Genomic DNA, 13,124 nt, shown 5'->3' on the forward strand with positions numbered 1-13,124 from the left:
AGAGACCACATTTCCTAGGATGCCCTGCGGTGCGTTCAGCCTCACTTCCCCCTTAGGCGGAGAGAAGGATACAGGGAAGCTTGGTAAAAAACAGAATTAAAGGGAATGGGTGTCGGAAGCCGAGGGTCTGAAGTTCACGACTCATAGAAGGGGAGGGGAATTGAAAGGCTCTCAGTGAAGAAGGTACAGTAAATAAATGTCCAGCGGCATAGCGGTCTGGGAAGTTGAATGAAATGGCCTAATCTAGGCCGGAGGTCGTAAGAGAGAAGGGAGGGGGGGCGGGGGGTAAACAATGAATTGATTCTCGGAGTATTTCTTAAGGTCTTTTTTTCTGCCATACTTCTCCTCTCATTCCTACCGCTATTCCAAGCTACTGAGGCGCCTAAGTCCCCTTCTCTGCTTTATTCCCCTTCTGTATTGAGGGTCACTGAGGCGCCATTTGTTTCCTAGTTCCCTGTACGTCTTTGCAGTTTACAGTACAAATAACAGTACTTTGGATGCGTGTAGAGTTGTATATACATGCAAAGGCTTTTAACTAGATATAATTTACTTACGATCCTCTCTTCAAAACTAATAATAGCTATCATTTATTAAGTTCTTAATATATTTCTGCCTCAATCTTTACGTACACATTATATTTGCTCTTCATAAAAACCTTGTTAGAAAACATGCCCAAAAGGAAGTGACTTCCTTAGGTTCACACAGCCAGCAAGCGACGGTTAGGCATTCAGATCTAGATATGTACCCATATTGCAGACGGGACATAGCAGGAAAGTTTAGGCCAGTATTATATAAAATAATAACTAACTTCCGGTTACTGTTGCTTTATAGTTTACATAATACGTTCACATATATCATTTCATTCTGGCACCAATCCTGTCATACGATACCAGGTATTGTCGACTCCATTTACAGTTATGGAAACAGACTAGGAATTAAGTGACTCGTCCAAGGTCAAACCACCAGTGTATCTCAGACCCAGAGAGTGTTTTTTATACTGTTTTCTACAAAAGAAAAGAGCTGTTAAGCTCACACCTTTTGTTAGGCCTCTGGATCTCTTAGGGGGAAGGAGCGATAAGGATGTTTACCCTTAAGGAGGCAACAGAGCTTTATTTTATTGTGTGCTTGGAAATTGCCTCTTCATGCACAACACATTGATATGTTAATTGAAAGCTAGTATTGTTTTAATTATTATTGTACAGTGAGCCCCTTTCACTTATTCTGGAAAGTCTTGCTTTCTGAAACCTTAGATAAGTGAACTATGTCAAAATTTCTGAAACGTCTGGGACAAAATATATACATCAGTGCAGTCCATGAGGCCATTTGAGTCTTCTGTAGCTGCCAAGGGAATTGTTTACCTTACTAGGTTTTTTGGGTAAATAGAATTTGATGCTTTGAAATGAACCATCTGTGAGACACTCCTAAAAGGTATTACTACTGACTTCCACCTTAATTATTGTCTACAGTTTTCTTCAAAAGAAATGACATGTTTGAAAGAGAAATTATTTAAACATTATTCTCTTATCCAATTCTCCTGGCCCATGGCACAAATGATGTTACCATAATACAAGATAGGTAATGTTACTTATCTTGAAAGGGATAATTTTCAATAAAGTTTTTTGGGGCGCCTGGGTGGCTCAATCGGTTGGGCATCCGACTTTGGCTCTGGTAATGATCTCATGGTTCGTAGGTTCAAGCCCTGTGTCTAACTCTGTGCTGACAGCTCAGAGCCTGGAGCCTGCTTTGAATTCTGTGTCTCCCTCTCTCTCTGCCCTTTCCCTACTCACACTCTCACTCTCTGTCTCTCAAAATTAAATAAACATTGAAAAAATAATTTTTTTAAATAAAGTTTTTCTTAATTCATGCAGGAAAAGTTGTTTATTTCTATTCTGACAATAGTTTGGTGATAACTACATACATGGTCTTGGAACTGGTTTTTAATTGAGTGTTTTTAAGTTGAGAAATTGAATATGCCTAGTAGGTGGAAATTATTGTCTACTGTTACTGAGAAGTTACACCTTCAGTGAAATTTTATTTTCGTCATACAGAATCCAAAGAATTGAATTATGAAAGCCTCAAAACACATGAAAAATGACAGCAGTGTGCACATGGGCATGCACTTTTATGTTTTGACATCACCAAGCTAAATTTTCTTTACTGATAATACATATGAATAGTGAAATAGATTTTTTAAATCGCATGTGAATATGTCATTCTAAATCACCCTTGACAAAATAACCACTTCCCACCTTACTGAAAAAATGGGTAGCCTTTTGCTGGTTTGTCAAGCACAATCCATTTGACTCATCCAATGTTCATTTCCCCATGTGGAATGATTAGTTAGAAATACTCTTCCAAAACTAAATCTGACATTTAAACCCATTTGTTACTATAGTTCTAATTTTAAGAATGATACTTTTGAAAGGAAAAAAATAAAATACCCTGATATAAAGCACAGTTCATAGGAGGAGGGAAAGGAGTTAAGTTTTCGATCAATTCTAGAATTAAATTGGGTCATTTAACCTTCAAGTCACTTAATGAGTCTGTAGATGCAAAGTTCAGAAAGTAAGAAGGCTAACAAATAAAGGGGCATTAACCATGCCACGTTCAGTATGTGAATTATTTTTTTACAGGCATTTAGAAGGCATGGGTACCTGTAAAGTAAGAACGTTTTGTTAAGACAAAATACGACATGCTGTTTCTTATAAGGCCATAGGAGTGCAGCAAGCTTCTAACTTGCTTATGTGAGATATACATGCTTCCTTCCTCTTCTTCCCCAAATCCATGACCTTAATTGCCTAATAACTTTTAAAAGATCTTGATGAGATTTCTAATAGTTTTTCTTTTTTTAAAGTTTATTTATTTTTGACAGAGAGAGAGAGAGAGAATGTGGCAGGGGAGGGGCAGAGGGAGAGGGAAACAGAATCTGAAGCAGACAGCAGAGAGCCTGATGCAGGGCTCAAACTCATACACCGTGAGATCATGACCTGAGCCAAAGTCAGATGCTTAACCGACTGAGCCACCCAGGAGCCCCACTAATAGTTCTTATTCTCATCTCAGTATTCCCTATGGGAAAATGAGCTGAGCCCCTAATGTTAGCTGCTCTGATATATACCTCTTCTATCACCATTACCCCAGCATCACCTCTATCTGAATTGATAAAATGCAGTTAAAACTGAAACCCTCTTTTTCCCCGTAAATTTCTAGTATGGCACTTCTAAAATTCCTCTATTGCTTTTTTTTTTTTTTTTTCAATGTGTATTTATTTTTGAGAAGGAGAGGTGGAGAGAGAGGAAGACAGGATTCAATGTGGGCCCTGCACTGACAACAGAGAGCCTGATGCGGGGCTTGAACTCACAAGCCGTGAGATCGTGACCTGAGCCAACGTTGGACACTTAATCAACTGAGCCACCCAGGCGCCCCTAAAATTCCTATATTGCTTTTAATAAACCTAGTAAATGTAAAAGCAAGAGGCATCCACTTAACAAGAGCATAACCATTATTGTTTTTCTTTTATATTGGAAAAGGAAGGGAATCATAACTTTGGGGATTGTTATAAGTCAGCCACATACTTTCTTATATGAAATATACATCTGTACTAAGAGTTGACTGTGTTCCTCCAGATCTCTACTCCAGATAATCAGACTTTGAGTCATCAGCTTTTGTTGAAGCTGAGGGTGGATATGTGAGGGACTTAATTACTGAAGTAGGTATTGTGAGAACTTGAAAGGATGCAGAATGCCATCCCTGATGCCGAGGAACTCCAAGTCTAGTAGAAGAAATAGGCTAAACTAAATTGTTCATAAATATAGGTAGAATAAAGTATGTAATCAATCAAAACAGTATAAGAAAATAAATACCACAAATGCTATGAAAAATTGAGGGCTTGTTGTAGGGGGAGTGTTTTTCAGAATATTATCTTAGTCTTTAAAACAGTCCTGTGAGATAGGTTTAACTCTGGAAGGTTAACATGATCATCATCATTATTACCACCCAGCTAGCAAGTAGCAGAGCTGGGCTTCAAATCAAGGTTTTCTTCCATGTTTAGTACTCACTCTTTCCACTACATCACAGCTGCTTAGTGATTTGAGAGAGAATTAGCCAAGAAGTGAGTGCAAACTGGTGGCCAGTGGCCAAACTTGGCTTACATGTGTTTTTGTTTGGCCAGCAGCAGTTTAACTTTTTTTTTTTAATGTGAACATCTTTGTGCAGTGGCCAGCAGTTCTCTCTCTAAGGTCATATACCAGGTCCCTTGAGACATATTACCTGCTTGGCTCCAGAAAGCATATGAGTTTTCTGTGTCAGGCAGTAACTGGTGACAGGAGATATTCTCAAAAGGCTCATGAGAGGTATTTCAAAGGGTGGAAGAAGGACTTTGTGAACAAGAGTTGCAGAGAGTATTTGCAGAGAGTATTTGAAGAAGAATGGCAGTATTTCTTATTATATAAAGGTGAAAGAGGTCAAGTAGAGTTAAAGGTTATGCTTTAGCACTATAGTTTTCAAACTTTAGTGATCATCAGAATCGAATGTAACAGTGGGTTGCTGGGCTCCACCCCAGAATGAGTGCATTTGGGATGGAGCCTGAGAATTTGCATTTCTACCAAGTTCTTTGGTATTGCTGATACTGCTGGTCCAAGGATCATACATGGGAAACTAGTGTTTATCAGACTGTGGGTCATATCTGGGGAAGGACTTAAAACCCAGACTTTGGTTTCTGTTGTTTTTTTTTTTTTTTTTTTTAATTTTTTTTTTTTTTTAACGTTTATTTATTTTTGGGACAGAGAGAGACAGAGCATGAACAGGGGAGGGGCAGAGAGAGAGGGAGACACAGAATCGGAAACAGGCTCCAGGCTCTGAGCCATCAGCCCAGAGCCTGACGCGGGGCTCGAACTCACGGACGGCGAGATCGTGACCTGGCTGAAGTCGGACGCTTAACCGACTGCGCCACCCAGGCGCCCCGGTTTCTGTTGTTTTAAGTACAACAGGAATTTACATAGAATGTTTAGAAAATAAGTAAAAAAATTAAAATTAGTCTTATCAATTAGAAGGTTACAATTAACATTTTTAATGGACTGTTCAATTTCCTTTTTTCTAAAAGTATTAGGAAACCAAAATTGTATCATCATTATCATCACCATAATAGTAGCTATTAAATTAACACTAATTAGGGATCTATTATGTGCCAGGGTCTTTACATATATTTACTTAATCCTTATAATATTTTTTGAGCCAGGTACTATTATTATTATTTTTATTTTACAGATGAGGACTGAGGCACAGAGAGGTTATTTAATTTGTTCAGTGTTTCATTGCTAGTAAGTGGCATACTTAGGATTAAAACCCAAGCAGTCTGGCTCCAAAGCCTGTATGCTTAATCATTATGTTTACTATAATGAGTCTTCTGTCATACTGACCATTATGCTGTACTAGTGTGCTAAACTACTTTTAACCTGAATTGTTTAATCAAATCATGAACAATTTTGATAACATTAAATATTCTTGTCCAACATTTAAAGTGAAAGCCTACATTTTTTTCTTTTAAAATATTTCAAACATTTTAAGTGTACAGAAAAATTATATAAAAATACTCATGTACCGACTACCAGGTTGAACATACGTTAATATTTCAGCATATTTGCTTTGAACCCCCCCTTTCAAAAAAGAAAAAAAATATGTAATTTAGTAAGACCATGATTTTAAGATTTAATTTTACTTAAAATGGTGCCTTATGAGTTATAAAAGAAATCACCCTTTCCCTTAATAAAAGTAGGATCCTGGGGTGCCTGGGTAGCTCAGTCGGTTAAGTGTCTGACGCTTGGTTTCAGCTCGGGTCATGATCTGAGCCCATGGATCTGTGCTGATGGTTCAGAGCCTGGTTTAGATTCTTTCTCTCCCCTCTCTCTCTGCCCTACCTCGCTTGCTCTCTCTCTCAAAATAAATAAATAAACGTAAAATAAAATAGGACATCCTTTAAACTTATAAAGGAGGAAGAATTTCTATGTAGTAAACAACCTCGTAATTACTGTTGTTATGCCATCCCAGTGAACACTTCTCCTCCTTCAACACTCTGGCCCATACGTGGGCTTTTAAAATTATTTGGTGATAAAGGTAATAAACACAGATAGTAACATAAAACTAGGTAATGTGACTTGTATGGTTTACTCAGTTTTCAGGCTGCTTAGCCTACTTTCATGTGGCAAAGGTCAGATTCCACCTGGGTAACAACTGTGCGTTGCCAAATAGAACTATCTGCAATGATGGAAAAGTCCTATGCCTGTCCTGTCCAATATGGCAGCCACTAGCGTAGCCCTTGAAATGTGGCTAGTACAACTTAGGAACTGAATTGGGTTTTTGTTGTTGTTGTTTTGTTTTGTTTTGTTTTGTTTTGTTTTGTTTTGTTTTTGAGAGAGAGAGCATGCACAAGTGAGCAAGGGGCAGAGAAAGAGAAAATCCCAGGAGAGGGGAGAGAGAGAGAGAGAGAGAGAGAGAGAGAGAGAGAGAGAGAGAGAGAGGGGGAGAGAGAGAGGGGGAGAGAGAGAGAGGGGAAACTTGGGCTCACCCAATGTAGGGCTTAAGCTCACCTGCAGCGTGGGCACATGCTCACCAGATGTGGGGCTTGTGCTCATGAACCACGAGATCATGACCTGAGCTGAAGTCAGATGCTTAATGACTGAGCCACCCAGGCGCCCAGAAACTGAATTGTTAACTTTATTCAATTTTAATTAAATTTAAGTAGCCACATGTGGCTAGTGGCTCTCAATTGTCAGCACAGATCTAGGTCCTTACAGCTCTAAGTCTTCATTAAAAATAATGATTCTCCAGATTCCAGGGAGTTCCTGGTTCTGGTGCTGGGTCAAGGGATGCAGACTGAAAAAGGGAACAAGGGAGCTTTTTTAGGATGATGGAAATATTCTTTATTTTGATTATGGTGATGAGGAGATGGATATATACATTTGCCAAAACTCATCCAACTGAATTCTTAAAAGGGGTGCATTTATGTGTGTAAATTATACCTCAATAAAGTTGATTTTAAAAAGTAAAAGAAAAAAAAAGGGCTGAGTTCCAGGGACAGAAGTTCCACCTCTAGTCTATCTAAAGCATGCCTTCTGCAATCCCATTTTTTCCTTAGGAACCACCAAAGTCATTACTACAACATCATAGGACCCTTTGTGATCTGGCGCCTGGGTACTTCAGACATTTCCTTGGCTGGATGCTTTGGCACACTGACCACCTTGTTAGTCCTCAAACACTCCAATACATTCCTGTCTCAGGGCCTTTGCACTTGCTCTTCTTCTGATTGGAAAATTTTCCCCAGGTAATCATTTTAGGTGTCTGCTCAAATGTCAGCTCCAGCAAGATGCCATTCCTGCCAACCTCTGTCCTTTTCACTCTCCATTTCCTTATCCTGCTCACTTTATAGCACTAATCACTATCTGAAATTATATAGTTACTTGTCTATTGTCCTTCTTCCCCATTAGACTGTAAGGCTGTTCATAAGGGCAAGCAGTTTGTTGATTGTTAGATTCCCTGTGCCAGGCACACAGTAGCCTCAATAAATATTGTTGAATGAATGAATGGCTGTCATCCATGGTAGTGTTTCTCAGCCTGAGATCGAAGCATGCATTCATTGAAAATCCACAGATTCTCTAAAAACTTTTTAAAATTTTTGTGTTGTAATTTTGATACTAATCTAAAACAATATTTATGATTTCCTAAATGAGCACCTTAAAACATGAAGTTTTGAATGCCTGAATTCATGTAGAGTTTAGGATTTTGTTTGTATCAGGTAAAAACCAAAGAACATCATGACAAAACGTATAGATAAAGATTTCACAGTAATTTTGATAGAGTTAGGTCATCACATGTCACACAGTAGCCTAGACTTGCCAAACTCAAAAGAACTAGGCCTTTAACTGCCAGTGCTACATTCAGTTAGAAACAGAAATTGCACAAAGCATGCATGCATGTGTGCACACACAAACACACACACTCTCATATATTCTGAACTTAGTAGCATAAGTGAACTAGTAAATACACTGTAAGGAATTTTTTTTATGTTTTTATTTTATTTTTGAGAGAGAGAGAGAGAGAGAGAGAGAGAGAGAGAGACAGAGTGGGGGAGGGGCAGAGAGAAAGGGAGACAATCTGAAGCAGGCTCCAGGCTCTGAGCTAACAGCTCAGACTAACAGCTCTCCAGGCTCTGAGCTAACAGCTCCATGACATGGAGCTCAACCCCATGGACTGCGAGATCTTGACCTAAGCCAAAGTCGGACACCCAACCAATTGAGCCACCCAGGAGCCCCTCTCACAGTAAGGAATTGCTTTATGGTTTCCAGCAATACTCAGATTTGATACTACTTAACTAAGATGTCATACTTAAAGGGGGGATGCCTGATTGGCTCAGTTGGTAGAGCATGTGACTCTTGATCTTGAGGTCCTGAGCTCACACCCCATGTTGGGTATAGAGCTTACTTAAAAAAAAGAGAATGTCAAATACTCAAAAATACTAACCCTATCTTATGAGTGACCACTTTACAGTTATCAGGTGATCCTCAAAATTGGCATTCCAGGATTTTGTAGCACTAGAATTTTTATTGAAATATGTGATCTAATCTTCTCAAACTAGCAGCAGGAAACCTGGAAGATATTAATACAGTGTATTTGTACAAACAGGTGTCATTTGCATTGACATTATTAAAGTAAACATACAGAGACACATTTAATATAGATCAGAAGTTGCATCTTAATCTTCGTAAGCCTAACAGCTTGCAATTCAAACTAACATTAATTTTAAATGGCTGGACCAAATAACCAATGTCTGTGGAGCAGGAGAATACTTATCTTTTCAACGTTTTTTTTTTTTTTTGGGACAGAGAGAGACAGAGCATGAATGGGGGAGGGGCAGAGAGAGAGGGAGACACAGAATCGGAAACAGGCTCCAGGCTCCGAGCCATCAGCCCAGAGCCTGACGCAGGGCTAGAACTCACCGACCGCGAGATCGTGACCTGGCTGAAGTCGGACGCTTAACCGACTGCGCCACCCAGGCGCCCCAGGAGAATACTTATCACTGCAGTTTTATTACTTTTCCTTCTTCCTTTTCTTTTCCCTTTACTTAGAACTCAAAGGGTACTTTGGGGGTAAAAGAAAGTAAAGTTCAAGGGTTTACTGAAAGAAACACTTTATCCTCATCCCGGTAGCATTCTTGAGTTTTTGTAGAATGGCCTGATCTCTCTGTCTGAACCTTCCGGCTCTATCTCCTGAACACAGTCTAATCCAGTTCCTTTCGTGGGTATGACCTAAAGAGTCAGAATAAGCATTACTTTTTTTTATATGTATAGTCTCATAAGACATATGTGAATGGGTAAGAGAAGAGCAAAAGTACAAGGTGACATACTTTCTTAGTCCTTTAGATTATTTACATAAATCCTTGCATAATATTCCAATATATAAGTGTGTTATAATTATGATGTACAAGAATATAAATTCAAGGCAGTCTGCAAGCAGGGATTTTTATTTAGGTGGACAGGAAAGTATTGAAAATCATGTATGCATGTACTAAATTAAAGCATCAGCACTAGGTGTCAGCAGATCACAACATTGGAGAGTGCCTCAATTTGGACATTGGTAAAATAGCAATAAATGGACAGAGTGTCTTTCATGACACCTCTTGCCTAGCATTTTCCCATTCATATATTAATTTTCAGCCTGGCATTTGCTAACTGTGTCCACAAATTCTATGGATATTAATGGGTATCATGTTGAGGGGAGGCTTCTACAGTGAAGTAAGTTTAGTAAACAATGAGTAAATAAAGTTAGTTTTTCTACTGAGGACTTTCAGAGCCTTTCTATGCTGATGACACTGTGACTCCAGAGAAAAAGCAGTGATGCCTCCAAAATGTCTAGGGAGAGGAAGGGTTTAATGGCAAGAGTCTGCTAGCAGCTTAAGATAATAGAATGTATTACATTTTTCATTTTGGACATTATTTTGTTTACAGTGTACATTTTGGGGTAATCTGGGTGTGCTGATAGAGATAACAGGGATGTTAATACCCTAAGCCACCCTGGCAGTATTATTGATATGTAGCATTTCTGCACTTTGTTAGCCACAAAAACATTTGAATCTGTCAGAGGCACATATTTTTAGGAAAAACCAACACAGAGAAATAGTGCCTCTCATTATGGCCTCTACTTTCAGTATGCTTAAAAAGGAGTTAATGCTCTCCCATATTCTCTGGTAATTATGGAGGTGTTTTCCATTTAGTGTTTTAATACAGCTGACATGTATTTTTGCATAGGATGTGAGGGAAAGATTCAAATGATTTTATTTACTTATTTTATATTGCAAAATACCGGTTGTCCCAAAACCTTGCATTAAATATGTTTTTGGTTTTGTTTTCAGGTCCAGAATCCTCCAGATCAATTTACCAATAAGTTCAATATGTAAAACAGACCAATGTGATTGAAATGGGAACGAATGAGAATTATTCCAACTTGCCAGCAGTACTTACCCCCTTTTCCACCCTCCCCAAAGGGTGTACTTTGAAAACCATTGGAAAAACTCACCCCCTCATGAATGGCTTGAAATACCCCATCTGTAACATGCTACATTAAAACGTTTGCCTATCTCAGTTATTTTTCTGCCAGTCTCATACTTTAATTTATGGAGCCTAGGACCTTTATAATTTAACAAAAGAAATTGAAACATCTAATAAATAACAACATGAGATTTGGGGAGACCCATAAAATTAGGATATTTCTTTTAAATGTCTGTTGTTGGCAAGAGTTGATTAAGTCCCTTCAATATATATTTGAACTAAAATTATTTCTTTAAATTTTTTTTTTAACGTTTATTTTTGAGACAGAGCATGAACGAGGGAGGGGCAGAGAGAGAGGGAGACACAGAATCGGAAGCAGGCTCCAGGCTCTGAGCCATCAGCCCAGAGCCCGACGCGGGGCTCAAACTCACGGACCGCGAGATCGTGACCTGAGCTGAAGTCGGACGCTCAACCGACTGAGCCACCCAGGTGCCCCTGAACTAAAATTATTTCTGAATAACTTGGTAAAACTGTATACTGGTTGATAATATGATAATGTGTGTCACAAGTTTACAATGTGGATATTCTTTGACTAAATCACTTGTAAGATTTAACCCTAAAGAAATAACCAGAAATGTATGGGAAAATTTTGCTGTTGTTTGTTCATAGTATTGAAGATGTTCCAGATTTTTAACAGTGTGGGACTGGTTAAATGGACCCTGGCACAGCCATAAGATGGAATACTCATTAGCCATTATAGTGATGTTATAAAAAGAAAACTACCTTATTGAGTACTTGTTACAAATCTGGCACTGTACCAGTCACCTTAATTGTATTGTCTTAAGTCTCACAATATCCCTAGGTGATAGGTATCACTCCCATTCATAGAAGAGAAAACAGTTCAAACAGCTAGTGAAGTAGTATTGTTGGAATTCAACCCATGTCTGCTCTTAACCCTTGTTCTTAATCACTATCGTAATGATATGGGAAAATATTCACTATTTACTGATAAGCAATTGTTCTAATGTAGTATAACTGACATTGAAATAAACAACAAGCAGAAAACTTCTGCCTGGGGTGCCTGGATGACTCAGTCGGTTGGACGCCTGACTCTTGATTTCGGGTAGGGTCATGATCTCATGGTTTGTGAATTCAAACCCTGTGTTGGGCTCTGCACTGACAGGGCAGAGCCTGCTTGGGATTCTCTCTCCTTTTCTCTCTGCCCCTCCTCCACTCACTCTTTCTCTGTCTCTCTCAAAATAAATAAAAACTTAAAAAAAAAAAAAAACCACAACTTCCTCCTACATGAAATTCCTTCCTTTCCAAAGTTACTTATGCTTGGTAATGTTTCTCCCCAAATGAATCTACCTTTACACATGTTTTTTAAGTTGATTTTGGAAGTCTTAAATGCCTGGTCTAAGAATTCAAACAGTACCCATGATTATAAAGTTGCTGTACTTTTATTCGTAAATTATATCACTATATATGAGTGGATACACTTGTAGGCTCTTTTTTATGTTCCCTGTATTCTATTTCTTCTTGCTCTGGCGTCAACTTGTAGGCATAGTGAGGGGAGGGATCTGAAGGTCCATATGGCTAACTTTCAACACAGGAGTCCCTTGTGTGTGTGGTGTAGTGCGGTAGTTAGAAGTCCTAGTTCTGGAACTCAACTGGTTAGACTGAGTCCCAGCTTTTAAATGAAAGTGTTTTCATTAAAATGAAGTGGTCATTGTAGCCACCTCATAAGATTGTGGTGAGGATTAAACTAATTGACATGAAAAATGCTTAGAACAGTGCCTGTGACATAGTAAATGCTCAACCATCAGCTATTATTGTCAGGATGATGATGATGCACATGTGCAGAGATGGGGAAGAGAAGAAAAATTACTTAGGAGTGTTCATTATGTACCACATACCTACATGATCTCTCCATTTGATCTCAGATATTTATTTGTATTCCCTTTTATTATAAAGGTGAGGAACTTAAAATTCAGGGTGGTTATATATGGAAGGAATAGAATGAGTTATTAGACCCATTTCTAGGACTAAGGACAAGATAAATACTGAAAGGTGCCTGACCAGGAGATAGCAAAACACTGAGAAAGGAGATGAGAAACAGACCTGTAGAGCCACACCACCCTTCGGGACCAAGGGACAGTGTTGTAATTTTCAGGACTGAGTGGGTGCCCAACCTAATCTGTATCAGAAAACTGTGCTTTGGAAATTCAACTGTTTTTACACTAGTTGTATTTTCTGTAAATATTTCTTGTTTTGTTCTGTTGTATGTACTAAAATTATTTCTGAATTGCCAGTCTGTCTCATTTGTACTTTGAGAGAGCCAAAAGGAAAAAAGAATTTTCGGGCATCTTCTGCAGGAGCTACATGTCAGACACCAGGTGTCCTGGGCTTCAAATGCCAGAAGCCCAAGACAGAAAAGAAATGCAAGGAAGAAAATCCTCTTCCCCAGAGGCTTCTACAGTGTTCTCTGCTCTAACCTTAGAAGGCTTTGAACAGTGTTGCCTAGAGAATGGCCTTTTACTTACTCATCCGTCCAGCATGACTCATCCCCAAGACTGTTGAGTAAGTGAA

At 38.8% G+C, this 13,124-nt stretch overlaps 1 long non-coding RNA gene across 1 annotated transcript; it reads left to right on the forward strand.

Moving 5' to 3' along the window:
* The first annotated feature begins 35 nt into the window (after positions 1-35).
* LOC122496027 lies at positions 36-10,628 on the forward strand. Its single transcript, XR_006300650.1, has 2 exons — positions 36-183; positions 10,400-10,628. It is a non-coding gene; the product is annotated as an uncharacterized LOC122496027 (long non-coding RNA).
* The last annotated feature ends 2,496 nt before the right edge of the window (positions 10,629-13,124 follow it).

The sequence above is a fragment of the Prionailurus bengalensis genome, chromosome F2 (genome assembly GCF_016509475.1).
Source record: "Prionailurus bengalensis isolate Pbe53 chromosome F2, Fcat_Pben_1.1_paternal_pri, whole genome shotgun sequence".
Lineage (NCBI taxonomy): Eukaryota > Metazoa > Chordata > Mammalia > Carnivora > Felidae > Prionailurus > Prionailurus bengalensis.